Source organism: Nycticebus coucang, chromosome X, assembly GCF_027406575.1.
Source record: "Nycticebus coucang isolate mNycCou1 chromosome X, mNycCou1.pri, whole genome shotgun sequence".
NCBI classification, from domain to species: Eukaryota; Metazoa; Chordata; class Mammalia; order Primates; family Lorisidae; genus Nycticebus; species Nycticebus coucang.
In genome coordinates, this window is record NC_069804.1 from 172,095,415 (window position 1) to 172,118,727 (window position 23,313).

General features: G+C 35.7%; 1 pseudogene across 1 annotated transcript; it reads left to right on the forward strand.

Moving 5' to 3' along the window:
• Positions 1-17,819: 17,819 nt before the first annotated feature.
• Positions 17,820-19,656, forward strand: LOC128577581 (general transcription factor IIH subunit 1-like; annotated as a pseudogene). The gene has a single exon (XR_008377592.1). The product of XR_008377592.1 is annotated as a general transcription factor IIH subunit 1-like (transcript).
• Positions 19,657-23,313: the final 3,657 nt, after the last annotated feature.

Genomic DNA, 23,313 nt, shown 5'->3' on the forward strand with positions numbered 1-23,313 from the left:
ATTTTTTCCTGCTTAATCCATCAACTATTCAGAGGGGCATAAAATTTTCAATAAAAGGAGGATTTAATGATTTTTTTCTTTGGAATTTAGTCAATTTTACTTTCCAACTATTTTTAAAACGACTTTTACTAGGAGTCATAAAGTTTAGAACTGTCTAATCTGCACAGTAAGTTGATACTCCTATGAATAAATATTGGCTCTCTTTATCTCTCATAATAATTTTTGCCAAGAATTTACTTAGTCTAATATTCATGTAGGTGTACCATATTTTCTTTGTTTCACATTTATTTTGTACATATTTTCTATTATTTTAATTATATATTTTTGTGCTCTTACTTTTTTTTTTTTTGGCCGGGGCCGGGTTTGAACCTGCCACCTCTGGTATATGGGGCTGGCTATTACTTTGAGCCACAGGCGCCATCCTCATTTAAATATGACTCTTGCAAACATGGGTAAATATGTTAAAAAATTATATCCTGACACTCTTTTGACTGACAAGCATACTTCATTTATATTGGCTATTATTTGTCATACACATAGGTTATGATTAGTAATGTATATAAAGAGGCTGCCAAAAAAGTATACACATTTTAAGAAGGGAAGAACTGTATAAAAATTATAATACTCAATGTATACCTATAACTAAAGATGAATACAAGTCATGTTTGATCACTTCCAATTGCAGAAGCCATTGATGACTTGAATATTGTATTCATCTTTTGTTATCGGTATATACCATTACAATTTTAATGCAATTTTTTCATTCTTAAAATGTGTATACATATATTCCTAGCTTCATTTTATGTTCTAATGTACATATTTATGGGCTACAGTGTGAACTTCTAATACATGGTACACACTGTGTAATGATCAAATAGTGAAAATTGGCATTTAATTTATTTCTATCATCTTACCCAGTATTTTCAATTTGTCCTGTTTTTGCTAGTTTTGATTTTCTTCCTTACTTGACTGCTTTTAATTTGACTGTGATTCCTTACCCAATTCCATTTTTAATTATACTGGTTTCAAAGTGATCCATTTTGCTTTAATTATGACTAGTTCATCTAGAAAACTTAATGTGTTTATACGATATAAAAATTTTTAACATTAATCAACATCTTTCTTTTTTTTCAAACTATACAAAACCTTAGAAATCTTGTCTGTCTTGTGCACCAGCAGATACAGCAAGGAGATGGTAGGCAGTTGTGTGGGGTCAGCTGGAATGAAAGAATATAGCAGACAGAATGTTAACACACGGTGGATACAATTACCAATATCGGAAGAGCCATTTTAAGTATTCCATTTGCGTGTTCACTGATTTGCAGATGTTCTGGAAAACATCCTGTGATTTCATTTTTAGCGTCTAAATCAAGAGACCATTCTAATCATTTTAAAAGCTTTTCATTATAAAAAGTTTTTAAAGAAGCTGTGTATTATTAACAGCTATTGAATGTATACATTTTGGAAAAAGGATATAGTTTTTTATGGCTTCCCTTAGGCTTCTCATAGAAAACTGGGGAATATTGTGCATTGTTTCTCAAAATAGAATGTAGATTTAAATTAATATAGCTGTACCCTAATCTATGAAGGCCCAACTAATGAAAATGTATACTTAAAAACTTCGTTGGTTTGTTAATTTTTTCCCAGAGACAATTTTTATTTTCAGGAAAATCTAGCAAGACATAATACCGAGAACAGAGACAGAGTATTGCGTTTCTGTCTTAGTTTTGCTTTATAAGATTAAAGTAGGATTCAATTTTCTTATCTGTATTATAAGAGACTTTAAAAATTTACTCTAACATACAATCCTCTATGATCAAATTATATTCCAAATCATGGTTCCCAAATGTCCAATGTCAGGCTGACTATAGAACTTTTTTTCAGAGCATATAAAAGTGTAGATACCATGATACCACCTCTAGATATTCTGGAAATATGCAGTTTTGTTAATGTTTTGTTAAATATTTTTGATGTGAACCTTATGCATCTTTCCTCCTAAACTCCCAAATTTTGGAACCCTAGGACTATTCAGTTTATCACAGACATACATAGTTCAGATATTAAAACAGGCCTTTTAGGCATGTCTTTTCATACAGCTGATTTGATTATTCTTTAAGTTTCTTTTATATATAGTGTTGCAATTTAATTTCTTGTGCAAAAATTCCTTTTTCTTTTTTTATAATTAATTTGCATTCTCTAGTTAGGTTCCCTTTTCAGGCATAGAATAACTGGATTAAAGACTATGAACACTGCCAAGCAGGCCAATACAAAATAGAGAGGAGGCAATGGAGGTACTCACCGTGGACACAAGATTGTAATAATACATGTATTTAAATGAAATTTAAAAAAATTACAGCAAAAATATACAGTGAATGAAATAGCATTTCAAGTAAAGATGGGCTCTAATTTCTTTCTTTTCCATCAGTATCCAACATGGGTAAGCATGGCACTTTGCCAGCATCATTTAAATATCATCATTTCTACGATATTTACAAACTTGAATAGAGGAAATAGTATCTTAATGTTATAGTTTGCATCATATGTATTTCTTTATACACATTTTTTGCCATGATACCACAATAAAGTGACTTCCAAATCATATTTAATAAGTCCAAATAATGTGAATTTTAAGCAGGTGAGAAAAGATAGGAAATGCTATTTTTGCGTGTATTTTTTTTTGATTTTATTTTATATGGTTCAAGTCTCCATTATTTGGTTTATACCAGCCCATAATTGTCATCTTCTTGGTGGATTGTTCCTTTATCAGTGTGGAATCTCTGTCTTTGTTCCCATGAATGTTTCTCCCTTTCAATTTAGTTTTACTGAATATTAGCATTTCTTCGATTTCTTTTGTTAGTCATTTATTCAATATTTTACTTTAAACCTGTCGTTTTGTTCAGATATGACTTTCGTAAATAGTATATAGCACCTTGGTTTGAATACCTCCCTTTTAATGGGTATGCTTATTATTTTATTTTCTGATACAATTGGTCTTTTTTCATGTGATGTTGTATTGTTAAACTTTATTCCATTTCCTTCTCTATTTGATTCCACTTTCAATATTTTTATACTTTTACTAGCTTTCCTTACATTTTTCCTATTTAAACAAAGGTCTCAAAATTAGTAAGACATTGGATATCTACCTGGAAAAGACTGAAGTTGGGCCCCTATCCCAAATCATCTATAAAAATTAACTCAAAATGGGTCATAAATCTACGTGTAAGAGCTGAAACTATAAAACTTTCAGGAGAACTTGTGAGTTCAAAACTTTGTGACCTGGAATAAGACAATTTTTTAAATATGAAATCACAAACACAAGCTAAGGAGATAGATATCCTAATTACACTAATTAATTACTCAAAAATTACATGAATATGTTAATTTATCTCACGAACCCTGAAAAATATACATCTATTATGTGTTATTTAAAAAAATATTTTAAAAAAGAAAGAGATAGGAGAAACTTAAACACACGAGCAAGAACAATAAAATAGATACATTGAACTTTATCAAGAATAAAACTTCTTTTTTCTTTCTTTTTTTTTTAAATTAAATCATAGCTATGTACATTAATGCGATCATGGGGCACCATACACTGGTTTTATAGACCGTTTGACACATTTTCTTTTTTTTTTTTTTTGCTTTGAACTTTCATTTTTTTTTTTTTTTCTGTTTTAACTTCTTTTTTTTGTTGTTGTTGTTGTTGGGAATTCATTGAGGGTACAATAAGCCAGGTTACACTGATTGCAATTGTTAGGTAAAGTCCCTCTTGCAATCATGTCTTGCCCCCATAAAGTGTGATACACACCAAGGCCCCACCCCCCTCCCTCCGTCCCTCTTTCTGCTTTTCCTCCCCCCGCATAACCTTAATTGCATTTTCATCACACTGGTTAACATGGCCTTCCTGGCATTTTCTTAGTTATTGTGTTAAGACATTTACATTCTACGTTTACTAAGTTTCACATATACCCTTGTAAGATGCACCGCAGGTGTAATCCCACCAATCGCCCTCCCTCTGCCCACCTCCCCCCATCCCCCTATTCTTGAGTTATAACTGGGTTATAGCTTTCATGTGAGAGCCATAAATTAGTTTCATAGTAGGGCTGAGTACTTTAAAGGACATTATCTAAAAAGTAAAAAGACAACTGTTGGGGGTCTTTGCTTGCAAACTCTGACCTGGTTTGAAAGCCAACTGGGAAAACTTCGTTGAAAATAATTAAGTCACACCAGTTTAAAACATGGTGTCTGAAAATGCCTGGAGAAGGCTTATGTTAACTCAGACCGAGAGTAGTAAGACCGAGAAAATGCAGCCCCTCTCTGGCCTCTTCATAAGCTTTTGTGGATTTCTAACAAAGGCACATCTGCAAAATGTTAAGAGATAGGGTTCAAAGAATCCCAGTTCCCCAGGAAGATTGGATAGAAACAGAGGCTGGGTAAAAGGGCAGAGGTTGGTAACAGATAAAACAGTTGATGGTGTATTCAGAAAGGGGGAGGGAGAAGTTACTTCTATCCCTGCAGGGGAAGTAAACCAGTTTCTTAATCTAACTACATAGCAAAAGTTCAAAGAGTTTAATCTCTTCTATCTGTTGACTCTGGAATGCGCAGGCCTAGTCCAACCTGTCCCTGGGCTTCAGGATTATTTTCATCTTCCATGGTTTTGGCAAACCCCCAGGAATTTTCCATCTATGGGTGTTCCCCTGGATACCTCAGGATTGAGATGGGATGCCCTGCTGAGAAGTCAACCTATCTACCTCACACAGACAACCTAAAAAATGCGAGACAATATTTTCAAATCATATATCTGAATATAGTACTACTATCTAGAATATTCAAAGATAAATAGATTACCCCAACTCAAACCAGGCCAACGGACTTGCATCTTTTCTTGGTTAACATATACAGATATGAAAAGATGCTCAACATCATTATTCATCAGAGAAATGCAAATCAAAACCATACTAGGATGGCTAAAATAACAGAGAGAGGCACTAACAAGAGTTGGCAAGATAGGGAGACAATGTAATTCTCAGACATTACTGGTGTGATTATAAAATTCTACAGAAACTTTGGCAAAAGTTTGGCAATTTCTAAAAAATGTTAAACACATAGTTAACATATGATGCAGTAATTCCATTCCTAGTAATATAGGAATGATAAATGAAAACACATGTTTACACAAAACCTTGTTCACAGGCATTCATAACATGATTATTTATAATAGCCAAAAATTAAAAATAACCCAAGGGTTCACAGCTGATGAATGGATAAAAAAAATGAATGTATGTACAGTGAAATATTGTTTGGCAATAATAAGACATAAAGTACTGATACAACATGGAAAAACCTTGACAGCATCATGCTCAGTGAAAGTCAAACATATAAAGCCAGAAATTGTACTCTTCCATTATAGAACACTTCCAGAATAAACATATCTTTAGAGATAGAAAGTAAAGTAATAGTTTTCTACTGCCAGAGGGATGGGCAAGAAATGAAGACTGATTATTAATGGGCATGGCGTTTCCTTTTGGGATGATGAAAGTATTCTAAAACTAGGAAGTGGTGATTGTTGCACAATTCTCCAAATGCACTAACAAACACTGAGTTGTATGGTTCAAAAGGGTGAATTTTATTTATTATTTCAAAGAATTTATTAAAAATATAAAATGGTGAGTGTGTCTATTTTTCTAAGACAGCTTGTTTTAATATTCTTGTTGTCTTGGTTTTAACTTTCCTATTTCAAAGGGACGCTATGTCATTCTCTCTCTCATGAATTGGGACTTCTTTTAATGCTTTAGAATTTTTGATGGGGGGACTATCTAGACTGGGACATTGTTGTTTTATTTTGTTTCAAATGCTACATATCAGAATGGAGAGAAGCAAAATGGCTAACCAGTGATACCAATTATCAGAGCATCTCTGAACAAACAGACAAACCCAGATAAGGTGTGAGTCTTCTCATGGAGTTTCCTAAAGGGTGCCAGAATCTTCAGGAGACTCTAATGAAAGAAGTTGTGGAGCAGAACACAAGTAAGCAAAATGTCAACAGAGCTCAAACCCTGAGAGGTTTGGACTCCAGTGAGAAGGGTAGTTGGAGTGATTTGTTTCTTCCTCCCTCAGGTATCTGACAGTTAGTGGGTTCTTAAGGTGCTGGAGACTTTTCACCCACATAAGCCAAGAGGCTGCTATTGCCAATGAGCTAGGAATTTCTTGTGGACAGAGTGCCAGGCTACCAGATTCATGAGATGTCTCCCATCTTCACACATCTGAGCTACATTGTCAGATGCCATATTTTTTTCTTTCTTTTTTTTTATTAAATCATAAACACATAGATTATGTATATATTAATGCATTTATGGGATACAATGTGCTCATATAGAATTAGGAATTCATACATCACACTGGTTAATATATAGCTCATCTCATTTACTTAGTTATTGTGTTAAGACATTTATACTCTGTACTAATAGATCCGACATGTACCCTATTGCCTCACTACCCACCATGCACCTTTGTCCTCCTCAGGAAACTTCAACTCTACAAGTTGCATCTTGATTATTCCCACACAGACATGTCAGAACTCTGGCCCAGACTGCAGTAGCTATAGAGTTCCTGTGAGTCTCCGGTGATCTCTGTGACTCCAATGCCTGGAGTTTGTGGGTGAGCTGTCTTTCAGAGACAGAAACAGACATGACCAGAGTGCTAGCTTTCCTCCATTCAGGATCTTTACCTCCTCTTCCCCTCTGCTGCCTATGGCTGCCAAGAGAGAAAAATGAGCTGCCACAACCAGACTTCCACAGACAGTGGGGCTTAGACCTTTCTCAGATAGGTCCTAACGCAAACTAAGGGGTGCCACCAGACCTACCTGGTGCTGTGTGCCCAGTGACTCCATCACAATGGGGCATAATTCAAGAAGCATGGATATTAAAACTATTTGGGGACTCACTCTCTGAGCAACTTTGGACCAGCATGCTTCTCCTAGGGATGGTCAGAGAATGATCTTGAGGGACATAGGGACAGGCCTACAAGCCAGATCATATACCCTTGGGTCTTGATTATGTTGCTTGGAGGCACACAGGGGAGATTTTTGAATTAAACTCAGTAGGTAAGGGTGGGAAAGTGCAGTGTGGGTCTTAGCCACAGTGTACTTATGGGGCATCCTTGCACCCTCTGGAGGGCTGCACTCTCAACTCAGGCTGGGATCCTAGGCAGAGAACTTCCTAGCCTACATCATAGTCATTAGAAAGCTCAGCTGGGTTGAGCTCTTGCATACTGGCAGATATTGGGGGGTGGTGGAAATTATAGAGCAGGGGAAGGTAGAGAGTAGCAAGGCCTACTATAGACTAATAGCGAATATCAGGCGGTCCTACTTCTCAAGCAGATTTTCTGCTTAGGTGCAGTCACTTCGTACCCTCCTGGTGGCATAAAATCTGGGAGCAAACTTTTGACCACTGCAGAAACAGATATATTCCCCTCTTTGGAACCTGAGAGCAAGCTCACCCAACTAAGCTCCACCCAGCTGTACTTCCCCTGCCACCTCTGCTCTTATTCTCTGTGCCATTCTCTGTGGCAGAGAATAAGGACTCACCTGATGTTTCAGTGCCTCACCCACCATCCAGTAAAATCAAGTGCTTCTACTAAGGTAATATAATTGATCACAGGACCCCAAAACAACATTGCAACATTACTTGCTCCTTCTGGCAAGCATCATCTATTGCTTATAGGTCAATTTATATACTCTTACTAGCATTTACTGACTCAGTCATACAGTATACGGTTGAATCTCACCCACAACTAATACCTACTGTCTAAAAATTTATGGGAGAGGGTGCCTGTGGCTCAGTGGGTAGAGCACAGGCTCCATATACTGAGGGTGGCGGATTCAAATCCAGACCCAGCCAAACTGCAATAAAAAAATAGCTAGGTGTTGTGGCGGGCACCTGTAGTCCCAGCTACTCAGGAGGCTGAGGCAAGAGAATCACCTAAGCCCAGGAGTTGGAGGTTACTGTGAGCTGTGATGCCACAGCACTCCACGAAGGGTGATAAAGTGAGACTCTATCTCTAAAAATAAATAAATAAATAAATAAAAAATAAATTTATGGGGTGTGCCATTGCTTAAACAAAATAAAATCCAAAAATAAGAAGCAAGAGATGCTCCAGATGAAAAGGAATCAGAAAAAAAAAAAGCCTCCAGAAATATGAAAAATCAGAGAGAAGGGACACCTGCAAAAGAAAACAATAATCTTCACCAATGTAAACTAACCAAAATGAGTGATAAATAATTTTAAATATTGACTGTAGAGAATCTCAATGAAACAAAGGAGAAAATAAAAACCCAAAAAAAGAAACCACAAACACAATGGCAGGAAAAAGGAATTAAATTATTACAAATATCAAACAGAACTTCTGGAAATGAAAAATTCATTCAAGGAAACACAAAACACAGTATAAAGCCTTAAGAATAGACTAGATCAGGCAAAAGAAAATTTAAGACCTAGAAGACAACACCTTTGAATTAAATAAGCCAGTCAAAAAGAAAGAACAGAGAATAAGAGGAATAAGTAAAGCCTATATAATGTGGGATTAGGTAAAGAGGCTTTAAATAAGAATCATAGGCATCCCTGAGGGTGAAGAAGAAAATATGCAAGGACTGGAAAACCTATTTTAGGGACTCCTCAAATAAAATTTCCCAGGTCTTGTTAGAAATATGGACATCAAGTTTATAAAAGCTCAATAGAATACTGGGAGATTCATCCCAAGAGGAAAACACCATGATGTTTAATCATTTGATGGGCCAAAGCTATCGCAAAAGAGGATATCTTGTGAACTGTAAGGAAAAAACATCAGGTAAGTTAAAAAGAAAAACCCATCAGACTAACTGCACACTTCTCAACTGAGACCTTATAAGACAGAAGGGACTGGTGCCCCATAATCAGTCCTCTCAAAAGAATAATGGCCAGCATAGAATTGTGTATCCTGGAAAACTAAGTATTTTTATATGATGGAGAAGTGAAGACTTTCTCAGATAAGTAAACTTCAAGTGAATTTGTCAAGATCAGACCTGTCATGTAGGAAGTACTCAGATCTGCATTCTACACTGATCAGGACAAGAGACACCCACCAGTGTAAAATTATTCTAATGTTAAAGTTCATAGACCACATACCACAATGATTCAAGAAGTAAAGTTCTACTCAATAGGATGAACAGAAACATACCCCATTTATCAATTCATCCAATAAATGTGATTGGAGTGAACGGCCCTCTTACAAGACATAGGATGGCTAAATAGAAGTCAAATATCTTCTGTCTCTAGAAAATGCATCTAATCCTCAAGGACTCATTCAGACTTAAGGTGAAAGGATAGAAAAAAATATTCTATGCAAATGAAGAAAAAGGAAAATATTCTATGCAAATGAAGAAAAACGCAAGCTAGTATAAGCATTCTTATATCCGATAACATAGACTTCAAAGCAACAAAAGAAAGACAAAGATGATCATTATGTAATGGTAATGGGAGCATTTAAAAAAGATGTAACAATTCTATGTGTGCACCTAACACAGGTGCCTCCAGATTTATAAAGCAAACCCTACTAGATTTAACAAAATTTTAAACAGCAACATTGTAATAACTGGAGACTTCAACACTCCTCTGACAGAACTGGATGAATTCTCCAAGCAGACAATAAAAAAAGAAACATGAGACTTAAATGATAGTCTAGAGCAAAGGGTTCTAATGGACATTCACAGAACATGCTCTCCAAAAAATGCTGAGGATATATTCTTCTCATCAGCACATGGAACAACCTACAAGGTTGATCACTTCCTAGATCACAAAACATGTCTTCGCAAATTCCAAAGAGTAGAAATTATAATATGTATCCTCTCATATAACAATAGAATATAATTAGTAATCAACCCCAGCAGAAACCCTCAATTTTACACGAAGCCTTAGAAATTAAACAACCTACTATTGAATGATTATTGGGTCTAGGAGAAAATTAAGATAGAAATCACAACATTGAAGTGAATGATAATTGGGACAGAAGTTATCAAAATCTGTGGTATATAGCAAAATCAGACTTAAGAGGAAAATTCATAACCATAAATGCCTACATAAAAATATTGTGAATCAAAAATCTAATGAATCATCTCAAGAAATTAGAAGAGGAAGAGCAAACCCATCCCAAATCAATCAGAAGAAAATAAATAATTAAGATGAGGGCAGAACTAAATGAAATAAGTGACAAAAAAATTTATAGAAGATTAATTAAACACAGAGTTGCTTATTTGAAAAGATAAACAAATTTGACAGACCTTTTGCTAGATTAATCAGAAACAGAAAAGAATGGAGCCTAATAAGCTAAATCAGAAATACAAAAAAGGTGATATTACCAATTGTACCATGGCAAAACAAAATGTCACCTATGAATACTATAAGAATTTCTAAAAAAATTTTTAAAATTATATGCACATAAACTGAAAGATATCAAGGAAACACACAAAGTCTCAGAAACACACGACCTCTGTATGCTCAATCAGGAAGAAATAGGACTCCAAAGCAGAACACCATGAAGTAACAACATTAAAGCAGTAATAAAAACTGCCCGGTGAAGAAAAGTCTCAGACAGATAGTTTCACAGTTGAACTTTACCATACAAACAAATTGAAATGGGTAACTATACTGCAGAAATTATTTCAAAACATCAAAAAAGAAAAGAAGCCTCCTCAACTTGTTCTATGAAGTTAGTCACCTTGGTACCAAAGTCAGAAAGGACACAAAAAATGAATACTAAAATTGCAGATCAATATCCCTTATGAGTATAATTGCAATCATTCTCAATAAAATTCTAGCAAACCAAATTCAAAAATATATCAAAAAATTAATCAACCACAACAAAGTGCTCTTCATACCAGGGAGATGAAGCAAAGATCTCGTGATTATCTCAATAGATGCAGAAAAAAACATTTGACAGAATTAAGGACCTTTTTGTGATAAAAGCAATGAAAAGGCATAGATGGAATATACCTCAAAATTATAAAAGTGATGTATGAAAAGCCCACATCCAACATCATACTGAACTGGGAAAAATTGAAAGCATTCCTACTTAGACTTGGAACTAAAGAAGATTGATCAATCACTGTTACCACTTCTATTTGATGTAGTGCTATAAATCCTACCCAGAATAATCAGACAGGAGAAGGAAATCAAGGGCATCCAAATGGGGACAGAAGAGGTCAAACCAAAACTCTTTGCTGATGACATGATTATATATCTAGAACACTCCAAAGATTCTTCCAAGAGACTCTTGGAATTGATAAATTCAGCAGAGACTCAGGTTAGAAAATCAATGTACACAAATTGATAGCATTCCTGTAACTAACAGTAAAACTGAGAATCAAATCAAAGATTCAATACCTTTCATAATAGCAACAAAGAAAATAAAATACCTAGGAATATATTTAACCAACAAGAACCAAGTGTTAGTGAGGAAAGAAATTGAAGAGAACATAAACAAATGGAAAGATATAGCGTGATCATGGATCAACAAAATCAACATTGTAAAAACATCCATACTATTCAAAGTGCTCTACAGATTCAGCACAATTCCTATTCAAATATCAAGGTCATTTTTTGCAGATCTGGAAAAAATGATTCTATGCTTTGTCTGGAACCAGAAAAATCCTGAATAGCCACAGTAACCTTAATCATAAAGGAGAAATTGGGAGACATCATTTATCAGACATCAAGCAACATACAAGGGTACAGTAACTAAAACAGCATGGTACTGGGGCAAGAATAGATACATAGATCAATTGTTCAGAACAGGGAACCCAGATATGAAACCATCCTCATATTGCCATCTAATCTTTGACAAAGAAGACAACAGCATGCACTGAGGAAAAGAATCTCTGTTCAATAAATGGTGTTGAGAAAACTGGATAGCCACATATAGAAGATTGAAACAGGATTCATATCTCCCACAACTGACAAAAGCTAATTCATGATAGATAACAGACTTAAACCTAAGGCATGAAGCTATAAGAATTCTAGAAGTTCATGTTGGAAAAACTCTTATAGACATTGGTCTAGGAAAGGAATTCATGAAGAAGATCCCAAAGATCATCACAGAAACAACAAAAATTAAAAAGTGGGCCCAATTAAATTAAAAGGCTTCTTCCTATCCAAGAAAACAATCATTACAGTGTCAATACAGACAGCCTGCTGAATGGAAGAAAATAATTGCAGGCATCCTACAGAGGGCTGATAACCAGAATCTACAACTCTGTAAATCAAGCAAATTATCAGGAAAAATCAAACAACCTCATAAAAAGAGTGGGGAAAAGACATGAACAGAACTTTTCTAGAGAAGATAGATAAATGACAAACATACATATGAAAAAATGTCCAACATCTCTATTCATCAGGGAAATGCAAGCAAAAACCACAATGAGATATCACCTAACTCCAAAGAGAATGGCTTTTAACAAAATGTCTTAAAACAACAGATACTGGCATGGATGCACAGAGAAAGGAACTCATATACTGTTGGTGGTATGACCAACTAATACAACTGCTATGGTAAATTATACATAGAGATACCTCAAAGAAATAAAAGTAAGCCTATTCTTTCTTCCAGCTATCCCACTTTGGGTATTTACCAAAAGGATTAAGTAAGTAATTTTTCAAAACATGAGGTACACTTTAATGTTTATTGCAGCACCCTTTACACCCTAAGTGTCCATCAAGATATGAGTGGATTAATAAAATGTGGTGCATGTATACTGAGAAATACTACTCAGCTATAAATGATGGTGAATTAGTACCTTTTGTAACAAACTGGATGGAACTGGAGACCTTTCTTCTAAGTGAAGTATCACAAGAATGGAAAAACCAACACTACATGTACTACTATTAAATTGGAACTAATTTGATCAACACCCATGTGTACATTTGGTAGTAAAACTCAACAGAAAGCAATCAGGTGGGGGTGGGGGAGCTGCAGGGGAAGGATAAATTCACATCTAAAGGATACAATGCAGACTATCCAGGTCATGGCAAACTTACAACTTTATTTTATTTTTTTTATTTATTTTTTTTTTTATTTGGCCGGGGCTGGGTTTGAACCCACCACCTCTGGCATATGGGACCGGCGCCCTACCCGCTGAGCCACAGGCGCCGCCCCAAACTTACAACTTTAATTCATACTGTACAAAACTAATTTATGTAACCAAAACATTTGTACCCCCATATTATTCTGAAATTAAAAAAATAGAATGAAGAAAGGAAATCATACATGTTCCTGCATATTAAGTAATGCCTCAGGGTGATGTTAAGTTTGGGGAATCCAAAGGGAGTTACATGAGCAACTTCGAGCTCTTTATTTTTATAACATAATCCTAGTCCCCACATCTATCACAGGCAACTTTGGAATGGACAATTAAGTCTACTTATAAATATATAAAGACGTAATTCTAGGCCCTGATTTCATGAAGGAGGTGTGGTTTTGCTATTCAAACACTTAGGCAATGAATTCACTTCTGTTACTGCACTATGTTAGAATCCTTCTCCTCACTAGCTGTTTCTGGTCGCGGCTTCCTGTGGTCTTCTGCCTTCAGTTAGTGTTCTGCTCTGTGGGTTTCCTCTCTGGCCCACAGATAGTCTGCCCTTCCATATCAATGCAGTTAAGACATTTTTTAAATTAAAAACAAAACACATTCCTATATTTTCCATGAATGAGGACATTTTAACATTGGCTTAGTCATCATTCTTATTTGTGAAACTAATCAAGAAAAGCAACAAGAAGTTAGAATATAGTTCATGTACTTACAAAGAAATAGTGCGCATGTGCTAAGAGTATTGTTTAGGTATGATCACTACTAGTGAAGCTGAATATTTCCCTGAATCTTTACTAGCATTTATTTTTATTTTAATGAATTAACTTTTTATATCATTTTTTTCCCATTGATCTGTTTCAAATTTGTTTTCTCCCTATCCATTCTTATGAACTACAAATGTGGTTACTTCTGTTTATATTTTGACATTCAATTTGAAGGTTTTTGCAATATGCAAAGTAGTTTAGTTATTATTCAATGAAATCGGTTAGTCTTCTTTGTGCTTTCTTACTTTAATACAGTTTTTTTTTTTATAAAAAATAAAACAAAAATTACTTCTCTGTAATAGACTAAGCTCCCTCAAGTAGCACTATGCTTCACACATAATTACTTAATGGATCAATCTCTTAAAATATCTGTGTTTCTTTGGGGACCTTTCTATAAAAGTCATTTTTTTCTTACATCAGCGTAGAGCAACAGGTAACTATTCCTCATCTAGTAGAAGTATCTCTGCAGCGTGGTATCATTTTTTATACATTGTCAGCACTCAGTTAATGTTTAAGCGATTGATCGCTAGATTCATTTGTTCATTCAATAATCAATCAATATCAGTGGAATAGTTTTGACTTCCACCTAGAAGCTAAGTGATGCAGCAAAGTAATTTAGAGTGTCAAAGGGCCCTAATTTTAACCATTGAATAACTTCAATATAGAACAAGCGATAACATCTCTGTCTTCTAATATCCATGACACATGCTCTCTTTTTTCCTCTACCTTCCCTTCATCTAATGCCATAGCCCAAGGCAGAAAGAGCTTTGCCAGATCATCATTATACTCATCACTGTCTATTTCAGTGGTTCTCAACCTTCCTAATGCCCTAACCCTTTAATACAGTTCCTGTGGGTTGTGACCTACAGGTTGAGAACCGCTGGTCTATTTGTTCATATCAGGGCTATGGCATGAGGCAAAATGTGCTCCTGATTCTTTATTTAAAAAACACACTTTGAAAAGAATATGAAATGATCTCAATATGTTTGGGACAATTCAGGAAGCAAAGAAATCTTCATAACATACCCAAGCTTTGAGCACTTACATTTAACTTTTTTTTTTTTTTGCTAGACTGAAAACCTTGTTAAAGCAAATAATCCTCTTTATGCAAGTGAAGTTGGGATTAAATATGGCATTTAAGATGTTCACAGTGAAACTAGAAGACATTTCTTGTGATCTCTTCAAGTTGCTATGGATTCTTGATTTTGAATGTGACTGCCAATTGTCAGATTTTTTTCACTTATCATATTCTATTTGCATACCTCAAAGAAACCACCATGGATGTACGAAGAATGAAATTTCACTGGCATGTTGCAAAAGCTGGTATTAACACAGATTGTAATGAAATAAAGAAATGAGAATTGAGACACAGCTGAGATATGTTCTATTAATATATAAATTTAGTTTCTCATCAGAGACATGTCCAGATTAGTTGACTCAAAGAATAAACTTTTTTAGCTTATTGCTGAGAATTTCTGCAGTGAGAGTATATAATTTTCTTTCTCTTTCATTTGTCATTGTATATTTCTCTTGCTTCACTACTCAAAATGGTCAATGGCTTCTTGTATAGGATAGAAGCCAAATTATCATTGATTTCAGAGTTAGTTACTGTATGTTTCCCAAGCATTTTTATCAATATTATCCCTCTAAATAATAATAGAATTCATAATAATACCAATAGTGCATTTTTGCCAATGCTTACTTATCATGTGCTATTAATACTTTTAATCTCAATGCATGCTTTATCTAATTTAATCCTTATAAGAAACTTCATAGAAGCTCCTATTTTTGAGATGAGGAACTTGAAACACAAAAAGGATAGATAACTTGTCCAAGGTCAAATAGCTAATGTGTATAATAGCTACTCTCTGTCTGATTCCAGAGACTGTGCCTTAGCCCCCATATTTATGATATCCAGGCTACAATAGCCTACATGCCATGACATAAATATCTGTATCTTTACCTCAAATATCTATATGTTTTCTTGTCTTTTGATCAACATTAGTACTCTTATCTACTTATGAGATTATTCATCAGATTCTTTTAAATGCTGAAAACTCCTATTATCACCGCTCCACACTGTGTCCTTTTATGTATTTTCTTGGAATTTTCTTTGTACTTATACTTAGCACATATTTCGTTCTGATTACTATATTGTTATATTATTATTGTTTATATGTTATAAACCATCACCTTATCATCTCAGAAACTGCTCTCATAAGAAAACCTCAGAATCACCCCCACTTAGAACTTGAAAAGAAGAGGTCATTAAGACCATGTTTTCTACTCCACATACAGCTTATGAATTGCAGAGCTGGGGGTAGAAACCAAGTCTCCTGAACTACAGTGCACTGTCCTTTCTTTCATATGCCAGAGTAAGTCAGTTATTCTCCCAAAAGATTGTGAAGAGACCATTCTCCTAATCAAAATATCTCAAAAATGGAAAAAAAAACTACCACACATACTCATCATTACATTTACACTAACTGATGAGCACACATGTGCACAGAGGGAAGTAAAACTTGGTAGAAAGCAACCAGGAGGGAAGGGAGAGGAGGGGAGGGACAAAAACCTACCTAACAGGTACAGCGAATAGGTGATGGGCACATCTATAGCATTACAAAAGCTATCCGTGTAACCAAAAATATTTGTAGTCACTTAATATTTTGAAATAAAAAAAGACTACACATTGCCTGAATATGAGATTCATGAATGCTTGTGAGCTAGCCCCATGGCCTAACCATAACATATAGATTCCTATATCTACTCCTAGATCTGAGTAATACTGCTTGACACATTTTCCCCACCCATTTATAGTATATTTCCATCCTCCTTGTCATTCATTTCACTTATTTTCTTCCAAATCAAGTGAAAATCTAGCCATAGGCTTGACATAGAATCCAAGTGGGCCATAGCTGGGTATGGGTGTCAGGTGGACCCAGTGTTGGGCAAAGACTGTGATTCAGGAAAGTCAACTTTTTCAAACTCCTTTACCTAAAGGAATTTGTGTTAAGAATTGTGGAGGTTCTTATGGAATTCCCTTGGCCTGAGGTCAATAGGTAACCAAACTATTTTTTTGTTGTTGTTTGTTTTTGAGACAGAGTGTCACTATGTCACCCTCTGTAGAGTGCAGTACCATCACAGGTCACAGCAACCTCAAACTCCTGGGCTTAAGTGATTCTCCTGCCTCAGCCTCCCAAGTAGCTCAGAGTACAGGTGTCCACCACAATGCCCAGCTATTTTTTACTGCAGTTGTCATTGTTGTTTAGCTGGCCCGGGCGGGCTCAAACCCGTCAGCTTTAGTGTATGTGGTCCGCCCCATAACCACTGTGCTACATGTTCCAAGCTGATAATCAAACGTTTTAAGTTAAGCAAGACTTTCTTGAACCAATCTTAATATACTTACCATACTCAGACTACACTTGAATCGGTCTTCACAAAGTATGAGTTAACCGTCCTTGCGCGTGGTCCCTCCCCCTCAGGCCGCGTGGTGATTACCTCTCTATGGCCTGGAGTTCGAGAGCTGCTGCAGGCTGGAGACACAGCATCGACCAGGACCGGAAGAGCTCTAGGCCAGATGGATGGGCCAGCCAGGATACCGGGACCCTTCACCTATCGCAGCTGGAGAAAGGAAAATAAATAGGCGAGAACCGGTGGGGGAGGGAGGGAGGAAACCAGCAGAAGGTGTCATGGAGGCCACGATTTGGGGTCACGTGTACCCCTGGGCGTCCTTGATACTTCTGGTCACGTGCCCTCAGACTCCTCGCAGCCAGCGATGGAGGCAAGCCCCTACCCCCCACACCCCACCCGTAACAGAGGCAGTAGCGACTGGTGCTGCCGCTGGGTTTCAGCCTCTTCCCAGCAGTGACTCTAAGAAGCACAGCAGAATTCGACCCGACCCAAGCCCAGAGCTGTAGTTTTCATCTGCACCTTTTTGCTAACATGGCTACTTCATCTGAAGAAGTTTTACTGATTGTGAAGAAGGTTCACCAAAGGAAGCAGGATGGAGCTTTATACCTAATGGCAGAAAGAATCGCTTGGGCACCCCAAGGCAAAGATAGATTTACAATCAGCCATATGTATGCAGATATTAAATGCCAGAAAATCAGTCCAGAAGGAAAAGCTAAAATTCAGCTTCAGCTGGTCCTGCATGCAGGGGACAGAACTACCTTCCATTTTTCCAATGAAAGCACAGCAGTGAAAGAGTGAGATGCAGTTAAAGACCTCCTTCAGCAGTTGCTGCCTAAATTCAAGAGGAAAGAAAATAAAGAACTAGAAGAAAAAAACAGAATGCTGCAAGAAGACCCTGTTTTGTTTCCGCTTTATAAAGACCTTGTTGTGAGCCAAGTGATCAGCGCTGAGGAATTCTGGGCCAATCGTTTAAACGTGAATGCAGCAGAGAGTTCTTCCACATTTAATCATAAGCAGGATTTTGGTATTTCTGTGGCTTTTCTGGCTGATCTCCGGCCCCAAACGGATGGCTGCAATGGTCTGAGATATAATTTAACCTCTGATATTATTGAGTCTATATTTAGGACCTATCCAGCAGTGAAAATGAAATACACAGAAAATGTTCCCCACAACATGACAGAGAAGGAATTTTGGACGCGTTTTTTCCAGTCCCATTATTTTCACAGGGACCGGCTGAATACAGGGTCAAAAGATCTCTTTGCAGAATGTGCCAAAATAGATGAAAAAGGGTTAAAAACAATGGTTTCATTAGGAGTGAAAAATCCACTACTAGATTTGACAGCTTTGGAAGATAAACCATTAGATGAGGGTGATGGCATTTCCTCTGTGCCAACTATTTCCAATTCTAAGTCCATAAAGGAAAATAGTAATGCTGCCATCATCAAGAGGTTTAACCATCACAGTGCCATGGTCCTGGCAGCAGGACTCAGGAAACAAGAAGCACAAAATGGTGAGCCCAGCAGCATGGATGGAAATTCTGGAGATGCAGACTGCTTTCAGCCAGCAGTAAAAAGGGTGAAGTTACAAGAATCCATTGAATATGAAGACCTGGCAGAAAATAATTCTGTAAAAACGATTGCCCTAAACCTCAAGAAGTCAGATAGGTATTACCATGGTCCAACTCCAATCCAATCACTACAGTATGCAACAAGTCAGGATATTATTAATTCTTTTCAAAGTATTAGACAAGAAATGGAAGCTTATACACCCAGGTTAACCCAGGTTCTCTCATGTAGTGCCACCAGCAGTACCATTGCAGCACTGTCACCTGGAGGAGCACTTATGCAGGGAGGAGCACAGCAAGCCATAAATCAGATGGTGCCAAACGAATTCAGTCTGAATTGAAACACTTGTATGTAGCTGTTGGAGAACTACTACGGCATTTCTGGTCCTGTTCCTAGAAGAAAAGGTAGTGAAAATGAAAATTAATTTGGAACGATTCCAAGTTACAAAGCTCTGCCCATTCCAAGAAAAAATTCGGAGACAGTATTTAAGCACAAATTTGGTAAGTCATATAGAAGAGATGCTCCAGGCAGCCTACAACAAGCTCCACACCCGGCAGTCACAGCGCCTGATGAAGAAAACGTGAAGTAGTCATGGCACTCACAAGTTTTGTAAGATTGAAAGAACTGTGACCTGCAGCAACTCTGGAAACCTGGCCTGACAGACAGGCAGATGACCACACAGGAGTGAAAAGAAACATCTGCACCATGCCAGCTCCCAGAGCTGATGCTATTGTACTTGCACATTGGGAATCGAAAGGAAGGAAGGGACTGTGATTCAACTAAATACTAGGGAGGTAAATTAAGGCAGAACCAAAATGAGCTAAGTTGCAAATATATATATATATATATGTATGTGTGTATATATATACATATATAGATACGCATATTTAAAAAGACTGTTTACTGCAGTTACTCAGGAACTGCTTTGATTCACATTAAGTTGCTTTCAGAAATTTAAAAAAACACTTTTAAAGGGTGCATTGATAAAAAAAAGTATGAATTAACCATGTTATTTGGATTACCTTTTTATAGATAGCTGAATCCAGTGTTTTCAATAACATTTTGATAGTATTTTCTTCAGGTGAATAACACTCTTTCATTAAGCCACCATCCACCATTCTATCATGTGCAATTATTTCTAGCCAAGGATTTTCCCTTTGTGTGGAGAGATTCAGAAGAGAATATTCTAGATATAAAAGTAAATATCAGACTTGCTTCATACAGTGATCCCAATGCTCTGTAAAGGAACCACACAGTTACAATATCTTCATTAATCTGTTTGCTAAACACACTGAAGGAGTATTGATTAGAGATTTACTAAAAATCAGATTTATAACAGACATATAATATTCAGTTATTCACTTGCTCATTCTTTGTTCATCTAGAATAACATGTATGAAAGAATTTGGTAACTTAGCCATATATTGATTTCCATAAGACATATCATTTATAGACTTAGTCACTCATGAGACATGTCTCTTATACATATTTCTAAAAATATGTGATAAAAAGAAAGCCCTCCAATACAAATACAATGACCTTTCTACTTATGTATTATTTATCTTTATTTACATAATAATACAGATGTATACACATATATGCAAAATAGAAAATATTTAATGGTAAAGAAACCTGTTAAGAAATTATTTGCCTTCGCTCAGTGCCCGTAGCTCAGTAGTTATGGCGCTGGGCCCTTACACTGAGGCTGGCGCATTTGAACCCAGCCTGGAACTGCTAAACAAAAATGACAACTACAACAAAAAATAGCTGGTGTTGTGGTGGGCACCTGCAGTCCCAACTACTTGGGAGGCTGAGGGAAGAGAATCGCTTAAGCCCAGGAATTTGAGATTGCTGTCAACTGTAACACCACGGCACTCTACCGAGGGTGACATAGTGAGACTCTGTCACTTTAAAAAAAAAAAAAAAAAAGAAAGAAATTATTGGCTTGTTATTCACAAAATAACAGAGTAGTTTTAGGAAACATGCATATGCAGCTCTTATGGCCATTCCAGTAAGAGAGTTTCAAAATTACTTTGAAGGAAGGGTGGACTAGGTGCTGGCATAGGTGTATAGCTTCCCAAGGGGAGTATTTCAAAGGTGACTGTAGTGATATTCAGCAATGAGGTATGCAGTACCTTTTCTAGGATGAGTTCATAAACTTAATTGTCAGACTGTGTATGCTTTTAGTGCTTACATCCCTTTAAGCATAGTTTGAACATCAAGTCATGTTTTGATATATATCTTTATTATCATTCAGTTCCAAATATTATCTAAATTCTCTTGTAATTTCTTCTTTAAACAATGGGTAATTTAAAAGTTCATTGCTTAAATTTTATACATTTGGTTATTTATCGATATGTTTTTATTATCTAGATTTTCTTTCAATCATGGTGGGCAGAGAATATTTTTATATAATTTTCAATTCTCTAAAATTTATTGAAACTTGATCAACATTGAAACAACACTTGTGTAGTTTTCCATAATGGTCCTGTTCCTTGAAAAAAATATTATCTAGATTTTCTTTCAATCATGGTGGGCAGAGAATATTTTTATATAATTTTCAATTCTTTAAAATTTATTGAAACTTGATCAACATTGAAACAACACTTGTGTAGTTTTCCATAATGGTCCTGTTCCTTGAAAAAAAATATTTATCCTGACATTGTTGTGAGAAATGTTCTGTATATGTGATTTAAGGCCAAAAAGGTCTTTTCTTCCTGACAATTGTATCAGTTATTGAGAATTATGATTATATATTTGTCTTTGAATTAGATAGTGTTTGCACTTTATATTTTGAAGTATGTCGTTAAATGTAAACATTTAGAATTATTTTATGGTGATAAATTTTTCTAAAGTCTGCTTTCTTTTTATAGCTACACCACCTTGCTTTTGGTTCATGTTTACATAATTTACTTTTCACATTGATTTACTTTCAAACTTTCTCTATACTTATGTTTAAAATGTATCTCTTATGAGTACTATTTAGTTATGATTAGTCGTGTTCTTAATATCCTATCTGAAAACTTTTGCTTTTGAGTTACAATATTTATTATATTTTCATTTAATGTAATTACTTGTATATTTTGGAATAATCATCATTTGCTTTATACTTGTCTGAGCTACTAATGGTCTCCAACTTACAGTGATCTAACTTAAGATTTTTTGACTTATCATGGTGCAAAAATGGTACATATTTAGCTTATAATGGAGTGATGTCCTGATAAACCCATCATAAATTGAAAATATCATATTATATATGTGTGTATATATATATACATATATATCAACATGTATTTAGCACATATATATGTGTAGATGGATGGATGGATAGATAGATAGATAGATAGACAGATAGATGGATAGATAGATAGATAGACAGATGGATAGATAGATAGTACAGCTTTTCTGCTTGTTCTTTGAAAGAAGTTAGGTCCAAATCACTTGGTAAACTATTGTCAGGAGGGCAATTCTATTAGTAACTATTCTGTTTAAATTACATTTTATTTCTCAGTAAAGTGAATTCTGAAACACCACTTCCTGTGTATTACTTTGAATTTTCTTCCCTCATTTCTTATATTTATTCTTCCATGTGCCTTTTAGAATGTTGTGTCTATTCATAAAATAGAATTGCAATGCATCATTGATTTATCATATTAAGACTTTTATGACATATTTATCATGTTAGGAAGTTGCAATTGTACTAGGGTCTTAGTGGGGTATGATTTGAAAATGGTAATTTTGGCCCCATATTTTCAATTTTCATATCAATTATTTTTATCTTCTTTATGACATTTTAAGTAAAATATGTTAAGTTTTTCATTTTCAGCTTGAAGCTGACTAATGAACGGAATCTTTTTGAAAGAACATATTATGTAGCTGGGCATTGTGGCGGGCGCCTGTAGTCCCAGTTGCTGGGGAGGCTGAGGCAAGAAAATCGCGTAAGCCCAAGAGTTAGAGGTTGCTGTGAGCTGTGTGACGCCACAGCACTCTACCCGAGGGCGGTACAGTGAGACTCTGTCTCTACAAAAAAAAAAAGAAAAGAAAGAAAGAACATATTATGCATGTATTTTTCTACTTCTTAGTCCATTTTTTTAAAATCAGGAATTAATGTTGAATTTTATTGAATATACTTGAGTCTATTTTTTTCCTTTAATATTTATTTTAAGTCTACTACGTGCCAGTCATGTGTTACAAGTTTCACAATGAACAAAAGACAGTGAGACACTTTCTAAGATTTAGTGAAGCTTATAGTCTTATATTAGTGTTACTATTAGTAAGGGTCTTAGCAAAAAACAGATGGCTTATTCAAAAGTGACAGTTCAAGAAATCATGATGAACAGCCTATTTACAAAGATGAACATAGGGTAAAGGAAAACTGGTAATGCTGTGAAAGCATACCTGAGTTGACAAGATCAGAAAAGTTACTATTATCCCTAGACCTAAAGGGACAAGGGGAGTT